Raw genomic sequence first — 21,039 nt, forward strand, 5'->3', positions numbered from 1 at the left:
TGCTACGAGCCAGGATGGAATTCAAAGACTCAGTGAGTATGCGCGCCGTTGCTGATTCGCGAACACAAGTAATACTCTCCTTTCTTTTGCAGGTGCCAGAGAAGTTATAAACCTCGAGTCAGAATGAAGAGTGCTGCTCTGTGAATGCGCGATGAAGGATCTGGAGCAGGTAAACCCAGAAGCTAAAGCACGTGGACAGATGAAGAGCGCAGTGAATGTGTTGCTTATCCAGCCTACAGAAAGCAACACGAAGTGCCGGAGAAACCTGGGGCGTGGCTTAAATAGCCAGCCATACCCGAACACTAGAGTGTACATGAGCCTTTATACACTTCCTTTTAGGCAACAGGAAGTGATTAAGCAATGAGCAGGAAGTGACTAAAATGTAAACAGGAAACAACCATGCAAGGCTAGCTAAAGGAAGCCTACCCACTAGAGGTGTTTGGTGTCTCTACCAGGCCTGCCAATCCCTTGACAACCTTGCCCCGACTACATCCCCGGTATTCATGACATTTACTTTCCGATTCCTCAGCGGCCCCTGTCTCCAGTCGACAGTGTTTCAAAGGCTGGCTTCCAGGGTGCTTCAGCAAAGGTTTAGTGGTCTGCACGAAGTTCCCTCATAGCTCGGGGAGAGGTGTCCTATCCTGGTGCTCTCTCGGATCAGTCCTCGACAGCTTTCGAATCAGGTCAAAGCAAATGAAGCAGTAAGTCTTCTTCATCCTGCCGGGCTTCAAGGATAAACATCAAGTATCAAATTCAGCTTCTGAACAATTTCCATCAGTGAGAGGTCCCCAGTTATACTGTTTGGTCTCTCATTGACACTCAGCAACCAATCATCCAGAAGGGCATTCATGCAGGCAGCAGCCAATCAGGCTCACAGTTCATTCAGGCCATTATCCTCCCTCCAGACACTCACAACCAGGAATGTGTATTGGGACAATTACCCAGCCATACAGCACTCCACTCTGCAATCATACTAGTTTAGGGCAGACTGGTCTCAGTCTTTGTGTCACATACTAGAAGCTGCACACCCATAACATGAAGTGCATATTGATCACACACTCCATTCACACAGGTCCCACACCAAGGGCGTACCCACAACATACAGTCACTGGGAAGGCCTAAGCCTGTCTGGCCTAGACTTCTCCACAATGCCATATATGGAGCTTCCACCCAACAACCAGTCAGGCGAATGGACAGAGTCAAGGCTTCCCAGGACTTTGAGAAAACAAGGAAAAAGGCAATAGAAAGCAAGAGGCCACAGGGGCCAACTTGTCTACTATCGGGAATCAACTGATTCCAAACGGCAGGGCCTAGGTATCTGAAAATGGAGGAAATTCAGAGCACCTGTCAAATTCAGCATGCAGCTCTCACCAGCCCCACCCTGCTCTGTGGGCCACACACAGGTGCCCAAACACATACACTATGGGTACAGGGTTGTACCTCCACCCATGGGTGCCATAAAGGTATTCCAAGGGTCTGTAAACCAAACCAAAAAGAGGAAGAACTGTACTGTCAGAAATCCCACATGGACTCCTGTGCAGAAAACAATACATAACACACAAGAAAAAGGATTACAGAACAAGGACAGGGAGGCCCTGTCCCTCCAATGCATTTCATGGTCCCCCCAGACTGAGGTCAGGGTGGTCTAATCTCCCACAATATTGACACCCTCATCCAGACGATCAACATACCTTCTGGAAGGCCATCTGCATTATCGTGACTCTTCTCTGGTCTATGCTCAATGGTGAAGTCTAGCCCTTGCAGGCTAAAGGACCACCTAAGCAGTTTTGGGTTTTCACCCTTCATCTGCATAAGCCACTTCAGGGGCTTATGGTCTGTTTGGACCTTGAAGGTAGACCCTGTAAGGTGGGGTCTAAAATGCCTAAGGCTCCAAACTATACTGAAACATTCCTTTTAAACTGTAGCCCACCTAAATTATATAGCATTGAGTTTCTACTGATGAATATGATTGGATGTTCCCTCCCTTTGTCATCTAACTGGGACAAGACAGCTCCAATTCTGGTGTTGCAGACATCCGTCTGGATGATAAAGGGTTTGCTGTAGTCAAGTGCACACAACAGAGGTGCCCTACACAGAATTTCCTTCAAGTCAATAAAGAGCTTCTGACAGTCTGTGGTTCAGTTAACATTCCTCAGTTGTTTGGGCAAAGTCAGAGCTTTCAGAGGGGTAGCTATGGGTCCATAAACCGCCATGAAGTTGCAATAATTACCAGTGAGACCCAAAAAGGCTCTCACCTAGGTTTGAGTAGTGGGAGTCTCCCAGTCATGTACATCCTGTGCCTTACTGGGAGCGGTTGGTTTTGACCCCCTCCTAACTCTTACCTCATGACCAAGATACATGACTTTCCCCTGAGCTATATGGCACTTGGAGGCTTTGATAGTGAGGTTAGCCCTTTTCAAGGCCTGCAACACCTTATCCAGGTGAGTCAAATGCTCTCCCCAGGTGGAAATGTAGACATCAATTTCGTCTATGTAGGCCACACAAAAGGCCTCAAGATCACTCTGTGCTTGATTGACTAATCTCTGGAAGGTGGTAGGTGCATGTTTCAACCCAAATGGCATGACTCTTAAACTGGTAGAGTCCCTGAGGTCTTGAGAATGCAGTCTGTTCCTTTGCATGGTCCGTCTGAGCTATTTGCCAATAGCCTGAGTTTAGGTCAAAGGTTCTCACAAATTTGGCAGCACCTATGGTGTCAAGAGCTCATCAGCCCTGGGCAAAGGGTGCGCGTCAGTTTTGGTGACGGCATTGACCCCTCTGGAGTCTACACAGAACCGCCAATCCTTGGTACCTGCCTGGGAACTTGCCTTGGGACCAAGGACCACTGGACTGGTTGAGGGTTCAATAACACCCATATCCAACATCCTGGTGACCTCAGTCTGGATGTGGTTCTTCACAGTGTCTGACATCCTGTAGTATCTGCTTTTGACAGGTACACTGTCACCAGTGTCAATTTCATGCCTGCACCACAGGGTGAAGCCTGGTGCCAGTGAGAACAGAGGGGCATACTACCAGAGCAAAGCAATGCAGGCCCTCTGCTGTTCTAGTGTCAGATCTGGAGACAGATGGCACTACTTCCCCTGAGCCATCCTGAGGGTTGCTATGCAGCAAATCCGGAAGGGGCTCACTCTCATCCTCTTCTTGCTCTGAAGCTAGCAAGAGAGACGTGAGACTTCTGCTTGCCTATGGAAATGCTTGAGCCTGTTGATGTGGAATACCTGAGGGGCTACCCCATGGACTCCCATGTCAACCGGATAATTGACTTCTCCCATCTTGGAGATTATCCTGAAGTGTCCAGTCCACTTATCTGCCAAATATTGAGGCTTAGTAGGCTAGATCACAAGGATCTCCTGACCTGGAGTCCAATCCACTTGTGTTGCTTTAAGGTCAGGCCAGTATTTGTTCAATTTCAGCCTTGCCTTAAAGTTCACTGTTGCTTGCCCCATCATCTGTGTCATTCTTCATCTAAGTCCTAACACATAGTCCCCCACTTGCTTGGCAGGACCTGGAAGGGTGACTTCCAAACCTTCTCTGATCAAGGCAAGGTGCCCCATCACGGGATGTCCAAAGAGTAACTCAAAGGGGCTGAAACCAACACCCTCTTGAGGTACCTCTCTGTAAGCGAACAGAAGGCGTGGTAGGGGGAGATCCCATATTAAATCTCTCAACCAGACCATTGGTCTGGGGATGGTAGGAGGTGGAGAACTTGTAGGTTACTCAGCACTCTTTCCACATTGTTTTCATGTAACTCGACATGAAATTAATCGTCATATGGGTTGTATACAGGAAATCTTGAAAAAGAAAATGTATCCTAATTTGGGATCTTGTGTCCCCTTCACACTATCATTGGCTCAATAATGAAGCCCAACTTTCTAGGAAATGTTAATTTTCTAGATTGCGATTCTTCGTGGGTAACTAAAGGAGTTTTCAATCATCCAATATTTTACATAATGTTCAATTTGTGTTGATTTTCAAAAAAATCCCCTTCCAAGTAATTTGTCTTCAGTTTCAATCTTTTTATTCTCCAACGCATTTCGAGAATTAATATCTCTTCTTCAGGGCGTTTCTTTCTAAAAACAATATGTTCAAAAAACAATTTAACTAGGATTTTTTTAGAGAGTTTTTAGAGAAACCTTTCTTTCAAAGCCCAAATTTATGTCCAGTTACCTTGAACTTGTTTGTAATACTTGTTGTCTATAATTGTGCTTGTTCACTGACTGCTTAGTTATCTAATTATGCTCATCCAAATTCTTATCCAATACTTGGGGATACAAATTTGTTAGATAAACTCAAATATCATGATCATAATTATTTTTGGTCTTCTGTAGATTAATTAAATTAAATTGGCATAATTCGTAATTGTCTTCAAGGTAACTTAGAATCTGTTGGCTGTATATATTCCTGTGTACAATAGTCTTTATCCTGGTGTAATCCCCAACTTTCTAAGAGGAAATCGTCCATGTTAGTTAGTTATCAATAATAAAGTACTTTCACCAATGGATTCATTAAATTTGGACCTGTTTTTTTTTAAAAGGTAAAAACGTGGAGGATGGAATCCTATCTTATCTTTAGAAGCTGCGATCATATGTCCTTTGTTGTTTTGTTTTTCTTCAATTTCTTGTGACTCACCTACAAATTAGATAAATATTTTTTTCTACTTTTTACCAAGTGTGATATATTATGTACAAAATGTAGTCTTTCACTACTTACTGTTGAAGTCACAGTCCTAATACGTCTCACTCAAAGTTCTAAGTAAATATAGTCCTGAGAGTATAATTCAATTCTCAGTCTGATGTCTTATTCATCATCTTACTTCATGTTGGACCATCAACGTCTGTAGATGACATAATTATAGTCTATGAGATATTGTCTGTAGAAAAAAATCTACAAGGTATTTCAGGAATGTATGACTAAAGTGTGGTTTGATTCTGGCGTGTCAGGAAATAACCTTAGTTTGTTTAATCAAATGTGAGATAGAATTAGATGGATGGTTGTGGTGATCATTTCACTGAGCATCAATATATGCATCAATATATGCAGAGTTTACAGCTTACAACAGCATTCTGTGATGGAGTATGTTACTGTAATTAGTCATAGGGATAATCCATGTTGTATGACAAGATATTACTACATATGGATGGTGTCAGTTCTTAAGAATAGTCTTTACATGTTGCAGGAACCGGCTTATCAAGACAAAATCACCTTTTCGAGTTGTGTCTGTGACAGCGGCATCAAAATGGCTGCTTAATATATTATGAATGTCATTCAGTAATGGTAAAAACGGGGAAAATAGATCTGTTACCCTATTGTTTACGCTTAGTTGTAGTCTATGAATGAACACAATGTAAAGTTGCTGAAAAAAAGGGGTCAGTTGTGTGAGAAAGTTCATTACATTCCACTGTGCCGTTTCTTATGATGAAATTAGATAAATAAGATGGATAATCATAATGGTGTACTAAGGAACTAAGCCCTCCAATTATTATGTTGTGAACATGCTCATTAGTTGTAATGAATATTAACTAATGTTTATTATGACAATCAGAAAATGGCAGATAAGGCTAAAATAGGCAGCTATGACTAAAAAACTATAGGGTATGATATAACAAACAGAAAGTAGCAGATATGGCTAAGCATGCATTTTAATACGGTTGTTGCGGCGCTGAAGTTTGTCTTAGTTTCTTCTTACTGTTGAATAGATCTATTCCAAGAGCCTGGTTATCAAAGCCTCATTATGTATGTTTTGTGGCTTAGAGTGGCCTAATATATGGCTTGAGACATTATACTTAATTCGATATTTGCATCCAAATTATAATAGTTTCTCATGAGTGCACATTCTATTTATTGTATTCCACCCAAAGGTAAAAAAAAGTCCCAAATTTAGAATTCATTAATTGACCCAATATTACACAACTGTTTCTATGTGGCTAAATTCTCTTCCCTTGCATCCACTTTTCATTCCGGTTATTCAACATAGTCTTTCTGCTTTGGTATTACCACTTCGGGTCACCTCTTCAGAGTACACATTTAACCATTATTGTTTTGTAATATTCAATCCAGTTCATTTGTTCAATTTCATAAGTTCATATTCCACCATGTATAGTTCCTTAAAATGTCTGTAGATTGGGCATTTGACGTTGCATGTCCTTATGTTGGAGGTGTGCTCAGTCCAATGTTCTTTGGCTTTCCTCATTTTTTTCCCACTTTAAATTTCCTGCATGGGCATTTGAGGGCATAAATCACATTTATGGAGTCACATGTGGCATAATCTCATAGTTTGATCTTTCTTCCAGTATTTGGATATCTTATATGATCCCCTTTAATTAGATTTGTGCAATGTTGCCAATTCAAACATGCAAAGTTCTGTTCTGGGTTGAGCACATCTCCCTCAGGAGGGTTTTCTGCCTCTTCTCCCTCAGGAGTTGAGTTTGGATTCTCCGCTGGATCCAGCCAGTCCTGAGCATGAATCCCAGTTGGTGCTGTGGGAGCAGCAGGAAGAGAAAGAGCCCCCTTTGCAGAGGTGGCCATCTTATTCTTCCAACTTCTTGCCTTGGGTTTCCTGTTCGGTTTGGGTACCAGACTTTCAGCTGGACCCAGTGCGACCTGTGATCGGGTGACTGCTGCAGTAGTCATGGGTAGACTGTCCACAATCATCCCCAAATCATTGCCTAACAAAATGTTAGCAGGTATGTTGTCCTGAACCAGGACAGGAAGCTTTGTTGTCTTGTCACCAATCGTAATGTTGACTAAGTCTACAGGCGATTCTTTGGGAGGCCCACCAGCTAACCTGGTGGTTCTCAGAGGCTTGAGCAGGGTCCTGTCCACCACTGTCATACTTGCCGCAGTGTCTCTCAAATCAGTAGAAGGCTGGCCATTAAGGAGGCCGCTTCTCAAAAACCTATTCTTGTTCTGTGGGATTGTAGCCAGTACTTCTGCTTACTGGTCCCAGGCCCCAACGGACACTAGGGACATCTCTACAGGAGCACCAAAGGTGATTCCTGTAGAGGAGGGGAGGACAGTGGCCTTCACCTCAGGCATGGGGTAAGGGTAGGTCAGGCTGACAGCCTGGACTCCAAGTGCCTTACCTTTACACTTGGGGTCACCCTTCATGTGGTCCAGATCCCCACAGTCCCAAGAAGTGCTAGGAATGTGGTGTACAGTACGGGGACCAAAGGGAGCCTGCTTTGCAGCAGGTGGATCAATACTCTTACTCCAACCCATATAGGACTTATCCCCACTAGATTTTTGGGTCTTCGGAGAGAACGTTTTTTTTTTACTTGACTGTGAGTGCTTATGGAACTCCTCAGACTTCTGAGAGGTCCCCTTTTCTTTGCCCTTGTCCTTCTCACTGGAGTCCTTAGGGGACACCCGCTGGCAGACCCACTTGTCAGCCTACCTGGCCAGCTTAAAGACATCTAAAATGTTCTGGTCAGCAATATACTGATGCAGCTCTGGTGAACAGGCTTCAGAAAAATGCAAAAAAATCAAAAGGTGGGACAATTCAACAAATGTTTTCACCTTGTATCCATCAATCCATCTCATCACATTCGTATGTGCAGCACTCACCCAGTCAATCCAAGACACATTCTCTCTTTTCTTAAATTCCCTGAACTTGTTAAGGTATTGGGTAGGTTCCTTGCCAAACTTGGCAATCAAATCAGGCTTCATGGATTCATACTGACCCTTTTCTTCCACACTCAGTTTCAGAATACAGTCATAAGCAGTCTATGGCATTCTGCATAACAATTAATACTTAGCCCAATCTCTTTTATCAACATCATGGATTCCACAAGCTATTTCAAATGTGTCAATCCACTGGAGGATATCGGAACCCTCCACATACACACAAACCAAATATTTCATAAACTTGGTTGCTGGGGACCTGACACACTCAACTGGTTTTGCTGAAATCACCACTCTAGCTGGATTCTCTGACATTCAGTGTCCTTGTCCTTGAGTATCACTTGCTGTTCCAACTCCTCTTTCTTAATTTCAGCTTCAGTCTCCAACTTTCTATATTCAAAGGCCAATTTCATCCTTAATAATTCAAGTTCCAAGGAATTCCCTGAAGAAACATTGCTGGGGCTCAGATCAGAGGCAGCAGGAGTGGTGGCATTCCCAGAAACTGATTCAGTAATAACCCCAGGGGCAGGGGCCGCAATGGTTGCACCCCCCCCTTAACCTCCCTTCATAAAGAGGTTCACAATCAATTTACCATTTGCAATAGATTCCTAAAACTCACTATAGACTAAAACTCAATTTAACACATTGTAGATATTTTGTAAGTGGCAAGGTTACACACTGATTCTGAAAACCATAAGCATCCCACTGCTGCCACCAAAGTAAAGACTGGAGGGGGGTATCTGTACTCCTGCTCTCTAAACTGCAGAGGAGAGGTACAGAGCACCCCAGCCAAGATTATCGATTTAGTAACGTTGGACTAGCAATAAAAGCTTACGCTCTAAGGAGGAAATGCAGGCTGGTTCCTATAGTGTAGTCCCCAAGCACCCACAAAGGTATGTCCACACACTATGTTAATGAAAACACAGTTCTTAACATAAATAGGCTCATGTTATGTACACCCTCACAATAACACACTTTGGCCTCAAGTTAATCTAAAATGGTAAATAGATACAGTGTCTATGTGGTACCACAATTACTCTTTGATCCCATTAAAATGCATCAATTGTACCCAGTTTAAACGTCATAAAAATCAGTTAATAAAGTGAACCAACAATAGACATAGGAGGAGAGCAGGTTGGTTAAAACAAGTAGGAATACTGGACCCCTACCACTAGGCACAGTCCTGTGTGAGGATCCTCCACCTGGGCAACCTGTCAATTAAGATATAATACAAGCCCAGACCATATATTGTTTATATGAGTCTTGATTCCCTCTAAAAAGGTTCTGCTTTTGTACCTGGAATATTATATTTCTTCGATGGGTCATCAACAGATCCTTCTTGATTGTCTCTCTTTAAGACACGAGCCACGAATTGTCGATAGTTCTCCAAGAACTTGAATCTTGGCTTTGAGAGTCATTGATGAAAAGGTTTGATGACGTCGAGGCAGCAGCTTCGGTCCTAGCGGTGCATGTCGACGATCAGTCGTGGACGTCCTGTGAAGACGAGGTATGCTGCGCACCTCAACACTGATAGTTTGTTGCAGCAAAGACTAAATGAAGAACTTTGGCACTGTGAAGGCGTTGGGTTGTCTGCGTTTTTGGGGTCTTCGGGTGGCTGGATACGCAACGGCGGATTCCCCTCGGCACGTCAGCGGTCTCGACTTTCTCTGGCGGGACAAAGCAGTCGGCGGTGCTGGCGAGAGACTCCTTGGACGCAAATATCTTAGGCAATGAAGCGTTGCAGCTCTGGTCATCGGCAACACAGCGTCAAGCTGTCCCAGCATTTGGGCAACGCGGCTTCAATGGGCCTCCAGTGGTTATGGCAGTCCTCCAAACACTGGTCGATGATGGTGGACAGAATGCCTGGGGGCTTTACTTCGGATTCCTCATTGGTCCCCGTCTCTGGTCGACAGTCTTTGGAAGGTTGGCTTCTAGGGTGGTTCGGCAAAGGTTTAGCAGTCTGCACGATGTTCCCTCGTAGCTCGGGGAGAGGTCTCCTAGCCAGGTCCTCTCTCGGATCAGTCCTCATCAAACTCGACAGCTTTTGGATCGGGTTGAAGGAAATGCAGCAGCAAGTATTCTTCTTCCAGCTGGACTTCAAGGATAAGCATAAATTATCAACTTCAGCTTCTGAACAATTTCCATCAGTGAGAGGTCTCCAGATATACTGTTTGGTCTCTCATTCACCCTGCTGGGTCACACTCAGGCAACCAATCATCCAGAAGGGCATTCATGCAGGCAGGCAGCCAAATAGGCTCACGGTGCCTTCAGGCCATTCTCCTACCTCCAGACACTCACAACAAGCAATGTGTATTGAGACAGCTGCCCAGCCATTGAGTACCCCACACTGCATTCATACCAGTTTCGGGCAGGGCTGTCTCAGTATTTGTGTCACATACCAGAAACCAGACACCCAGTCTGGCCTGGACTTCCCCACAATACCATATATACATAATTACCTCCCAACAGCCAGTCAGGGGAAGGGGCAGAGTCAGGGCTTCCCAGGACTTTGGAAACACAAGGTAACAGGCAATAGAAAGCAAGAGGCCAGAGGGGCATCCTGTCTCCTAGCAGGAATCAACTGATTCCAATGGCAGGATCTGGGTATCCCAAAATGGAGGACATTCAGAGCACCTGTCAAATTCAGCATGGAGCTCCCACCAGCCCATATTCTGTGGGCCACACACAGGTGCCCAAAAACATACACTAGGATACAGGGTTTTACCCCCACCCATGGGTGCCATAAGGGTATCCCAAGTGTCTGTACAATGACCCAAAAAGAGGAAGAGCTGCACTGCCAGGAGTCCCACATGGACTCCGGTGCAGAAAACAATAAAGAACACACATGAACAGGGAATACAGAACAAGGACAGGGAGGCCCTGTTCCTCCAATGCATTTCCAGCATCACAAGTACACTTACTATTTGGTAAGAGGTTGTTTTGGAATGAGCACCTGGTGTATGACGTGGTGTATGTGAGACTGTATGAAGATTTGTACTGAAGTGATCATATGAAGTATACAGTTATGGTTTGTGCTTGGTGCATTCCATTATAGTGTGTGCTACATGAAAACATTGTTTGAACCTTTTAAAGTAATGATTTGTACAAAAAGTTATATTTGGGTGTGCAAATATAAGTAATGTTGTTTTATGTATATGTCTTGTCTGTGTAAAGGTACAACATTTTCTGTGGTCCCCTGTGCTTCTGGACTTTGTGAATGCTACGTGATGTCTGCAGACTTTCGTACTGTCTGCGCACTCTAGAGATGCTACATTGCGGGTGAGTATAATAGAAGGAACTTGAAGCAAATTAAGGGTGCACTGGAAAAAACCTATTCAATTCAGTGAAGTAATTTTGTTCAAGAGACGTTATGGTTAAGTTACACTAATAAAAACATATGATATTCAGTGAAAAAACATTGTTAAAGGGACGTTATGGTTACAATAAAACTGCAAAAGCCCCGAGATTTGCTAGTTATGGTAAAATAGCAAACCAGCGGGATTCCAAGATGGCTGCCTGCTGAGGTGGATGCACGCCCCCTGAGCTCCACACCGGCGGATGAAACGAAAGCCTCCAAAAGCATATTTTAGCTAATGCAGCCACAAGTAACAGCTTCTGGGAACGTGTGGGACAGTAGATGCAACCGGGGAGTTGCAGTATGACCTAAAACGGAGCTGCCTTGCTATGGATTGCCGAGTGGGATTGATTGTGTCGGCCGTCCCTCCCCCCTCCCGGCAGGTCCCTGGCGGGCTCAGGTAGCTAATTCAGAGCCACACAGAGCTTCCCGCCCCCTACAGCAGTGATAGAGCAGTCGGACTGCGGGCCCCTCCACGCTTGTTGTGGGGTTGGAAGAGCGGCTGACACCGGGTGCGAGGCGAGTGAAGACCGCGGAGCCACACGGCTTGGACAGCGGCCGCCGGCGGAGTGGAGCAATTCTGGCACAGTCTGGATCTACGGAGCCTCACCAGCAGCTCCCCCTTGTCCCCCCCGCAGCCTGAAATAAGCAGAGGCCTTCCTCCACCCTCCTGCAGTGGGGCTCGGGGCTCCGACGCCGGGTCGGGGAATTTGCAGTTCCGACCCGACACGAGTTCCCTGGAGCCACGTCCGATGACGTAGGTCCTGCAGGTCCTCGGCGCGATTTGGAGGGAGCAGCGCAACTGTCAAGCTGACAACTGCGGGTCACTCGGGCTCGCCGACATCGGAGACCAACGCAGCTATCAAGGTGAGATGTGCCCCCCTCCCGTGCTCCCTCCTCATCCTCTTCCACAGAGGCCTCCATCAGCTGGGCCACGATTCCGGGGGGAAAACCACAGGTCCATTTGAACCCCCAGGAAGAACAGTGTGTGCTGGCACCAGGCCCAATAGAGAGTGGGGGGGACACTCAATTAACCCATCAAGCACCACGACCCGTTGGGTCGTGACACTAAGCAAGCCCCACACTCCCTAGAGAACCCTTTGCTCCCGGGGGATGAAGGAGAACAGCCGGATTAACAGGCACAGCAAGCAAGTTAAAATTTCGCACTGCCCACCGTTTGCCAGCAACCAATTTATGCGCCCAACCAAGGTCCACGCGAGCCAACCGTCTGGCGTAACAAGCGCACTGAAATAGCCCACAGCGCACCCTCCCGTCTGACTTAGTGATCAGGGGTCCGACATGAACACAAAACTGGGACCGCATCGACCCTAGCCTCCAGTAGCCTGATAGCTCAGGAGTGTATGTCATCAGCATCCCGCCCAGCAGTGTACACCCTGAAGAGAAAAGCGACTCACCCGGGCCAAGACCCCAGTACAGATGCCAGGCACCAGAACCAAAAGCACCCCGCCTAGGCAAAGGTTTGCCAAAGAAACGAGAACACCAGCTGGCCAAGTATTGGGGACAGGCGAAACAGCGGGATCAGACCCTGCAGCAAGTACAATTGGAACTATCTGAGCTAGCACCGGAAATGCCTCAGAGAGCCATGGATACCGACAACGAAGAATTGCTGGCCTGTCTGAAGGGTATGGAGTCCAGAATGACAACAGCATTTCAAACTCAAATAGGGCAGCTGAGGGAAGATATAAAGGCCTCCCTGCAGGAAATCCGTAAGGAGGTAAACAAACTCAGTGACCTAGTTGACACGGTGGAAAATGGCCTCTCTAACTTGTCTGAGGAATCCAAGCAGTCTAGCCTCCTACTAGACCAAATAGCCGCCGCCACAAACAATCTTGAGCTACAGGTGGAGGACCTGGAAAATAGGTCGAGACGGTCCAACATACGGGTCAAGGGCCTGCCGGAATCGGTCCGGGACAGCGACCTCCGAGAGACACTACAACTGGCCTTCAGTAACATACTACGGGATCCAGCACCAGAATCTATAGGATTCGATAGGATACACAGAGTTGGACCTAAAAGGAATGACCCTGGTGCCCGCCCTCGGATGTTCTGGTGGCCCTTACCTCATTCACAACAAAAGAATGCATCCTGAAGGCCGCCAGATCCAGCACTGGCCTGTCAATCAATGGCCATGAGGTTAAATTATTCCAGGATCTTGCTCTCTCTACACTCCACAAGCGCAGACTCAAGCGTCCAGTGACTAAAACCCTACAGGAGAATCAAATCCCCTACAGATCGGCCTGCGGTTCAACTGGGAGGGCAGACAAAGGAGAATCAGTACATGTGAGGAGGGTCAAGCCATACTAAACATGGAGGAAGTCCCGGGCTGTCCGGATAAAGGCACGACACGAAAGCCACAGGATACATGGCTTAACCCATGGGACTGGTTCACTGCGCGCAGAAGCAGACCGAGGAGAGAATCAAAACTAGGAGATACACAAATGAACCAAGATCACTAGAAAACTAACAATACCACACTATAGCCGTGTAAGTGCCCTGACTGCGATCTGTTGATCTACAAGCTGTAATATATGTAAGCTTCTATAAGCAGTCAGTGCGGAGACAGGCAATGCCAATCCATGGAATCCAATACGAGACCTGACAATTCCGGGCTTCTCATCCCTTGTGAGTTGGTGACCAACCTGACGCCCCAACTAGTTAATGGGGAGGATTCTAGGGAATCCGGGTCGTGGGGAACGCAGGGGAGGGGGGTTAAAGGGGGGATGGAGGGACAGAGAGGGTGTTGGGAAAGCTATCAGAGGTCAGCACAAGGAAGTGAGACTAAGGACTATGGAAAGGTCCTAATGGGTAGGGGAAGGGCAACGACAGTGCAACCTATTACATTTCAAAAGTGCAAATCTTCTCCTTCTAAGCTGATATATGGCTGAATCCAATATAGTCTCCCTGAATGTTCAGGGCTTGAACTCCCCAATCAAACGTCGGGTTATCCTTGATAGGCTGGTAAAGATGCAGGTAGAAATAGGGATTCTGCAGGAGACGCATCTTCTCCCTAAAGATGAAAAGCGGCTGGCACATTGGGCTTTCGCGCAACAATATTTTGCATCTAGCGCGGGGAAAAAGAGGTGTGGCCATATTAATAGGTAGGGCCCTAGCCTTCCAAAAAACTCAACTCTACAGGGACAAGGAGGGTCGCTATCTGGGTCTGAAGGGGCTGATCAAAGGTAGAGTATACTCAATCCTGGCCATATACGCTTCTAACGAACGCCAATATGTGTTTATAACACACTTACTGGGCAAAGTGGGCAGTTGGTGCGAGGGCCAATTAATTATTGGAGCGGACTTCAACTGTGTCATGGATCCACTCCTGGATAAAACGCTCCCCCCTACGAGCGCGGATCAGAGGAATAGACAGGCTCTGGGACGGTTCTTCAGGGAGATGGGGGTCATTGAGACCTGGCAATTCTTTTAGGGAGACAGCAGGGAATATACCCACTATTCGGCGGTACATCTAGGATATTCTAGAATAGATATGATCCTTGTCTCTACTATGTTAATCCCGCAAATAACCGGAGTAGTTATTGGTGTGGAATATCACTCAAACCATGCACCAGTGATAGTGGGAGTGGCCTGGAGGGCGGGAGAACACAAATGTAAACCACCCAGGAGGCTAAATGAAATCCTATTGAGAGACATAGCACTTAGAACACATATTGAGACCTCCATAAATCATTTTTTTAAAGAAAATGATAATGGGGAAACTGACTGGGGGACAATATGGGATGCAGGGTGATTAGGGGAGAATTTATGTCAGAGGCAGCGGCATACTACAGAGAAAGAGCATTAGTAACACGCCGGTTGGAAACCGAGGTGAAAAATGCAGAAATGCAACACAACTCTTGCCGCTCAAGAAAATCCCTGCGGTCACTGAGGAAGATCAGAGCCCAGCTCGAGCACCATACAGCGGACCAGATGGCCCACTCAAAGCTCCGCACAAAGCAGTCCTACTACGTCAACGGGGGCAAGGTAAATCGATTCCTAGCGGCAGAATTGAGGAAACGTAAAGCCTGCAACTACATAGTACAATTGAATGATGAACGTGGGAAACTGCACACAGCAGAGCCAGATAAAATAAAGATAATGAAACGTTTCCATGAGACATTCTTAGACAATGAAATTCTGGACCGTACGCAACAACTCAATTACTTAAACTCTCTACTCCTACTCCAAATAACAGAACAAGACAGAATCAGCCTGGGAAGTCCGATCCTGACTCAAGAGGTCAGTGACGCTATCTCAGCTTTGCCTGCAAACAAAACCCCGGGCCCGGATGGCCTCAGCAATGGGTACTATAAAACCTTCCGTACCCAATTACTTGGTCCATTGACAAAACTATACAACACTATCAGAGAAGAGGGGAGGGTATCGTCCGACATGGAAAAGTCCACAACAATACTACCCTTGAAGCCCGGAAGGGATCCTGCAACTGTGCAAGCTACCGTCCTATAACGCTATTGAACACTGATGCAAAGATCTACGCGAAGATATTAGCCACTCGATTGATGAAAGTCCTCCCATATATTATACATGATGATCAAGCGGGCTTCATCATGGACCGCCACACACAGGATAATATCAGAAGGTCAATAGACGTGAAAGACGCAGGCCGAAGGTCGCAACAAGAGTTTGCGGTCGCAGCCTTGGACGCCTCCAGGGCATTTGATAGTATGGACTGGAACTACCTGTCTCTAGTCCTGGAACGCTTGAGCTGTGGCCCAGAGTTCACTAAAATGGTACTAGCTAACTACCAAACCCCATCGACAACTCTCACGATCAATGGCCAGAAAACAGACCCGATGAAGATCAGAAGAGGTACAAGACAGGGGTGTCCTCTCTCCTCATTAATATTTGCAATGGCGATGGAACCGTGTGCTATGTGGTTCAGATCAGAAGCCAACATCAAAGGCGTGACCTTAGGCTCGGAAACTCACAAAATCGCATTATATGCGGATGACATCATACTCTACATGAGAGAACCAGGTGACACACTGCCCAGTCCGATGACTCGGCTAGAGGAATTCAGGCAAGTTTCACGATTCTCCATACATTTCTCCAAATCAAAGGCGATGAACATCATTGCGAAGAGGGAAACGATAGAAAGGCTAGAGCAATCATACCCATTGACATGGGTGAAAGACTCCCTCGAATATCTGGGAATACCTCTCACCACAGAACCAAGTAAACTATTCCGAGCGAACATCACTCCCCTATGGAAGCAACTACAGGATGAAATGCTCAAATGGGATTCACAGGAACTATCGTGGTTCGCTCGCATCACGGCAATCAAGATGACCACTCTCCCACGTCTTCTTTATTTGTTAAGCTCAATCCCGGTGCCCATTCCTCCAGCTGAGATCAGAAAGCTGCAAAATGCAATTCTTAAATTCATATGGCAAGGTAAAAAGCCTAGGATCCAGTAGGGTATCCTAATGCGACCTCCACGGTTGGGGGGCCTCGGAATACCAGATGTAGATAGATACATATCAGCTGCTCGACTGGCTCCTATGCTGCGCTGGGCTGTAAGGATATTTGCTTGTTACAGCACAAAGTACAGCACTACTGCACAGGTAGCATTTTTTTTTTGATGCAGCACCACCACATGGGTGTGGTGCATTGCTATATGTGTTGCCAGAGTAACATGGACATATAAGTAAAGACAGGCTATTCAGTCAAAAACGATTTTTACATATAAGATGCAAATCTATTTTTACAGTTAAAAGCACACATGTGCACATTCAAAATGCACACTATTTTTCACCTGAAATGCCTATGTTGCAAGAGACACATTTGAAAATTAATAACTAACCTTATTAATAACTAACCTGACTAATAAAACTTCATTTAACATAACCCACTAATAAAAATGTGTCTCCACTGCAGAATTAGGCCTACTCTGAAAGTGAACTTTTAAACGCACATTCATTTTTTTTTCTCTGCTGCTCTGTCCACATGACTACAGGAAGCAAAGAGCTCGAAGGAACAGGAAATCAGTTTGTTACAATTTTTACTGTAGAAATGAGCCATTGTGTAGTGAGGGAGGAGATGACATGATTGATTCTGATTGGAGCAGCGTCATAGCAAGTAACATGCTAGAGGCTGTGATTAGAGTTTTGCTGGGGAAGCTTGAAGAGAGGGGGAGAGGAATCGAGATCTTGCAGAGCTGGGAGAAGGACCTGTTTCTTGGCTGAAGCATTCCTGCTGCAAAAGCTGAGAATTCCAGGCAATAACCCCGGTTTGAGAACGGCAGACGCTTGTTTTCACTGGGGTTAATCTTCAAGGGAGCCAAATTCAGAAAGAGAATAGCCGGAGAAAACTCATGCTGAACAGATAACATAATTACAGAAGTTTGGGAGCTGTGTAAAAGTGTGCGAAACTGTTCAGTCAGTGTATTCGAGGGAGTCCCAGTCACTTATCAGCATATTTAATGTTACCAATTGAATATATTATTGCAGCTCTCTGTTCATTTTATCACAGATAATGTTGTACCATTTCATTTATTTCTGTAAAAAAAGGTTAAACTGTGTTTAAAGTAAATTTCTATAATACAAAAATATCTGAAAACAGATAGCTAGTGTGTATTATTTCTCCCTTTCATTTTGCATGGGAAAAGGTTTAAATGTGGGTAGATTTTTAAACAGTGCAATTGTCATTTTAAAACAGATGTGTACATGATTATATTCAGTATGGACAGTTGTGAGTGACTGTTTGTAGCATAGCTTGTTGGAGGTACATGAGCCAACGGGAAGAGAGACTCTCTGGACATAGTTCCATACCGTATATAAGGTAGTGGAAATTACCACAAAAATACCACAATAGCCCATGGTGGCACACAACACTAACACTGAAAATGTGGTATCCCTAAAATGTAGGCCTGAGGTCTCTCGAGTGATCAAGAACAATCTAGATAAAAAACAAGGGATGTTGGATATTGGGGTCACAAATAAACCAACCACTATACCAACCAACCACGCAAATTATCGCGCACATTATCTAAATAGGTCTGAATTCTGAAATAATGCAATGTATTATTGTTATGTGTGATCCAATATGAATACAGAGAGTGATTATTGCTAAAGGTATTTTGGCGGTAAGAAAATACCGCAAAGCCCCAAATATCCACAAAATACACAACATATTTATGGTGCGTTCGCCGGGAAAGTGATCATAGAGTACCTACTGGGCGTGGCAAGCGTGTCTCACACTGCCATTTGCACATTAAAGGGAACCCATTTTACAATAGCAGTGTGCCACTAAAAACGAATTTCAGAATGTCACAAAGGGAAACCACATTTTCAGACCTAGTGCAATATTTAGAGGCAAAGTTGTTTGCACATGGGACGTGGTCGTCCAACAGCACCTTAGAATGGCGTGACCGCATTCAGGGTGAGGTGCAGAAAGAAAAACTAGACAATATTTTTGCAGAAGGCAGCATAATTCAGGTCTGCCTTACAAGATTATTGAATGCAGCCGATAAAAGTGCAGAGAAAGACTGTTTAATACGGCTACGCGGCAAAATATGGTTTATTTCGAATAAGTCCCTGCGAATGCAGGAGAATGATACCCAGCTAATTAACAGGTTAAAGACTGAATTAGATGGGACAAGTAAAAATCAGGAAATGTTAAGAGCAGAATTGGATGTATGCCAAAAAGACATGCAATTAAAATGCAGAGACTTTGATGCTCAGTTATCCAAAAGCAAGAAACAATTTGAGGATAATGAGCATGAATTGGTACACTTAAAAGCCTTAGTGGACCACATTAGACAGGATAAATATGAGGTTGTTTCAGAAATGCAGATTTTACAAAAAGAACATTGTGAAAAAGAATGTGATCTCCAGAGTGCAGAACAAGAAATGATTAAAATGATTCAAGAAAGAGACTAGAGAAATAAAGAGTTCAATGAATGCCAAATGCAAATGTGCGACATGCAGGAGGTGATTAATAAGATGAGTGATGAAAACAACTATTTGCAAAATGAAGCAAACAGACTCCTTGAAAAGTGTAAGGACTTATAACAGCAAATGTGCATTCCCAGGTCCCAGGAGAGGCGGCAGGGTACCACATTCAATGGAGTGGAGGTGAATTCTAGCTCTGCCCAAAGAGCTAGTGCTCCAGTGACTGGGCCGGTGACTGAACTTGGTTGCAGCGCCCTTGGGGGATTTGATACTCCCATTGGGGGCAGCCACCAATCTTATACACCTGAAAACAGGATTGAATCACAAAATAGTGCAATTCCATGCATTGCAATAAGTAGCCCCATAAAAATAATGAAATCCATTAAAGCCCTGATCAAACCATTTAAAAAGGGAGGTGAATGCTGCATTGAGGATCACTTAGAAGCGGTGCATGACATTTTTAAAGCACTCCAGATACCTAAGGAACAGTACAGACAATATTTTCATTTAACTTTAGATGCCCCGACGGCCAGCATCATAAGGGGATTAAATGAACAGCAGAATATGACCTGTTGGAGTTTGAAAAAGAAATTAGGCGTCATTTTTCTCCTTTTCAGTCATTGCAGGAGGCAAAGAAAGTCGCTTACACAATTACTGCTGGACATAATACATCCCCTCGCCAATTTTTACAAGACTTAAAAAGAGCATTTTCTCGCTTTGATGTATCTTTTGACCCAAATTCCAATGAGTTTAAAACTGCATACTTCTATGGGCTACAGAAAGACATCATATCCCAATTGGTCCGTGAATTTGACCGTGACAAATCCCTTGAATGGATTGTACATCAAAGCACAAAACTATATGACGTACTCTATTGTCAGGGTAGAGAAAGTGATAAAATGAAAGATACTAGACTAAATCTAAAGAACCTTCAGCCACAGTAATGGAAATCAGGTCAGCCAAAATGTCCCTTGAGTCTGCTCAAAGCCAAGGTAAAAATAATGTGACACCTGAACAAAGGGGTAATCAACAAAGATCGCCATTTCCTGTACCAATGTTCCAATCACATGATCCTAGTAATAGAGAGAGCTACATCAGCCCTAGGTATTTATGGGACAGACCCCGGGTAGGATATAGGCCTGATATGGCAGGTATGAACAATAACCAGAGACAAAATCAAGATCAAAGAAATGATGGTCCCTACCAGTCATTGGGGACACAGAGCAGATTTGATCCCAACACCATGATATATGGTAATCAGGATAGACCCCGATATGTGGACTGATTTACTGATAATGGAAATCGACATAGGGGCCAGTACCCACAATCTGAGAGACAGGATATGAGACAAAACGTGAACTACAATCCACGTCAGTACAATGATTCCCCACCAGGGGACTATAATCAAAGGATGGGTGCAACCCGCTCCCCTCCACAAATGAATCAAGAGTTCAGAAACCATCCCAACCGACATCAATCACCTGAGAGGTATCAGAATAGATCCAATCAGGGGGAAAACAACCAATATCGACCTAGGCCACAGAAAGAGGATTCTAGAGAGATGGAAAGGTTCCAGTGCCTTGAGGCCCAAGTGAAAATGTTAGCTGAGCAAATAGGAAAGCTCTATACAGCGCAAAAACAACCTTCCAAAGAGGGGGCTGATGGCCATAGCAAAACTTCCGAAAAGTGACTAAGTACTCATGATAACTGCAGTGCCAAAATGACAGATTGCTCTGATATAATTTTGCATAACGACTCTGAGATGCATAATGGATTAAAAATGAAAGTGCCAGTAAATGAACTTGTGACAGAAAGTGCAAATACTTCTAAAAAAGAGGTACGGTTTAACCTAGAGCTAAATAAAACAGTAAAGATTTGCACACATGAAAAAGAAACATTAGGAATTCCAAAAGAACAAAGGGACAGGTTTAAGAAAAATGACTCATGCATGGGGAATACCAGTGAGCAGGGAGTAAGTGGGGATGCTATAGCTCCTTCCCTGGGCAAGCAAAACAATGACCAAACACAGACAGAAAAAGGAAATACTCAAAAGGAGGGTACAAGTCAATCACCTGAATAATTCTTTGAGCCACATATTTTTGAAGAGGCTGCAAG

The sequence above is a fragment of the Ambystoma mexicanum genome, chromosome 7q (genome assembly GCF_040938575.1).
Source record: "Ambystoma mexicanum isolate Mex_15411 chromosome 7q, UKY_AmexF1_1, whole genome shotgun sequence".
Classification (NCBI taxonomy): Eukaryota; Metazoa; Chordata; class Amphibia; order Caudata; family Ambystomatidae; genus Ambystoma; species Ambystoma mexicanum.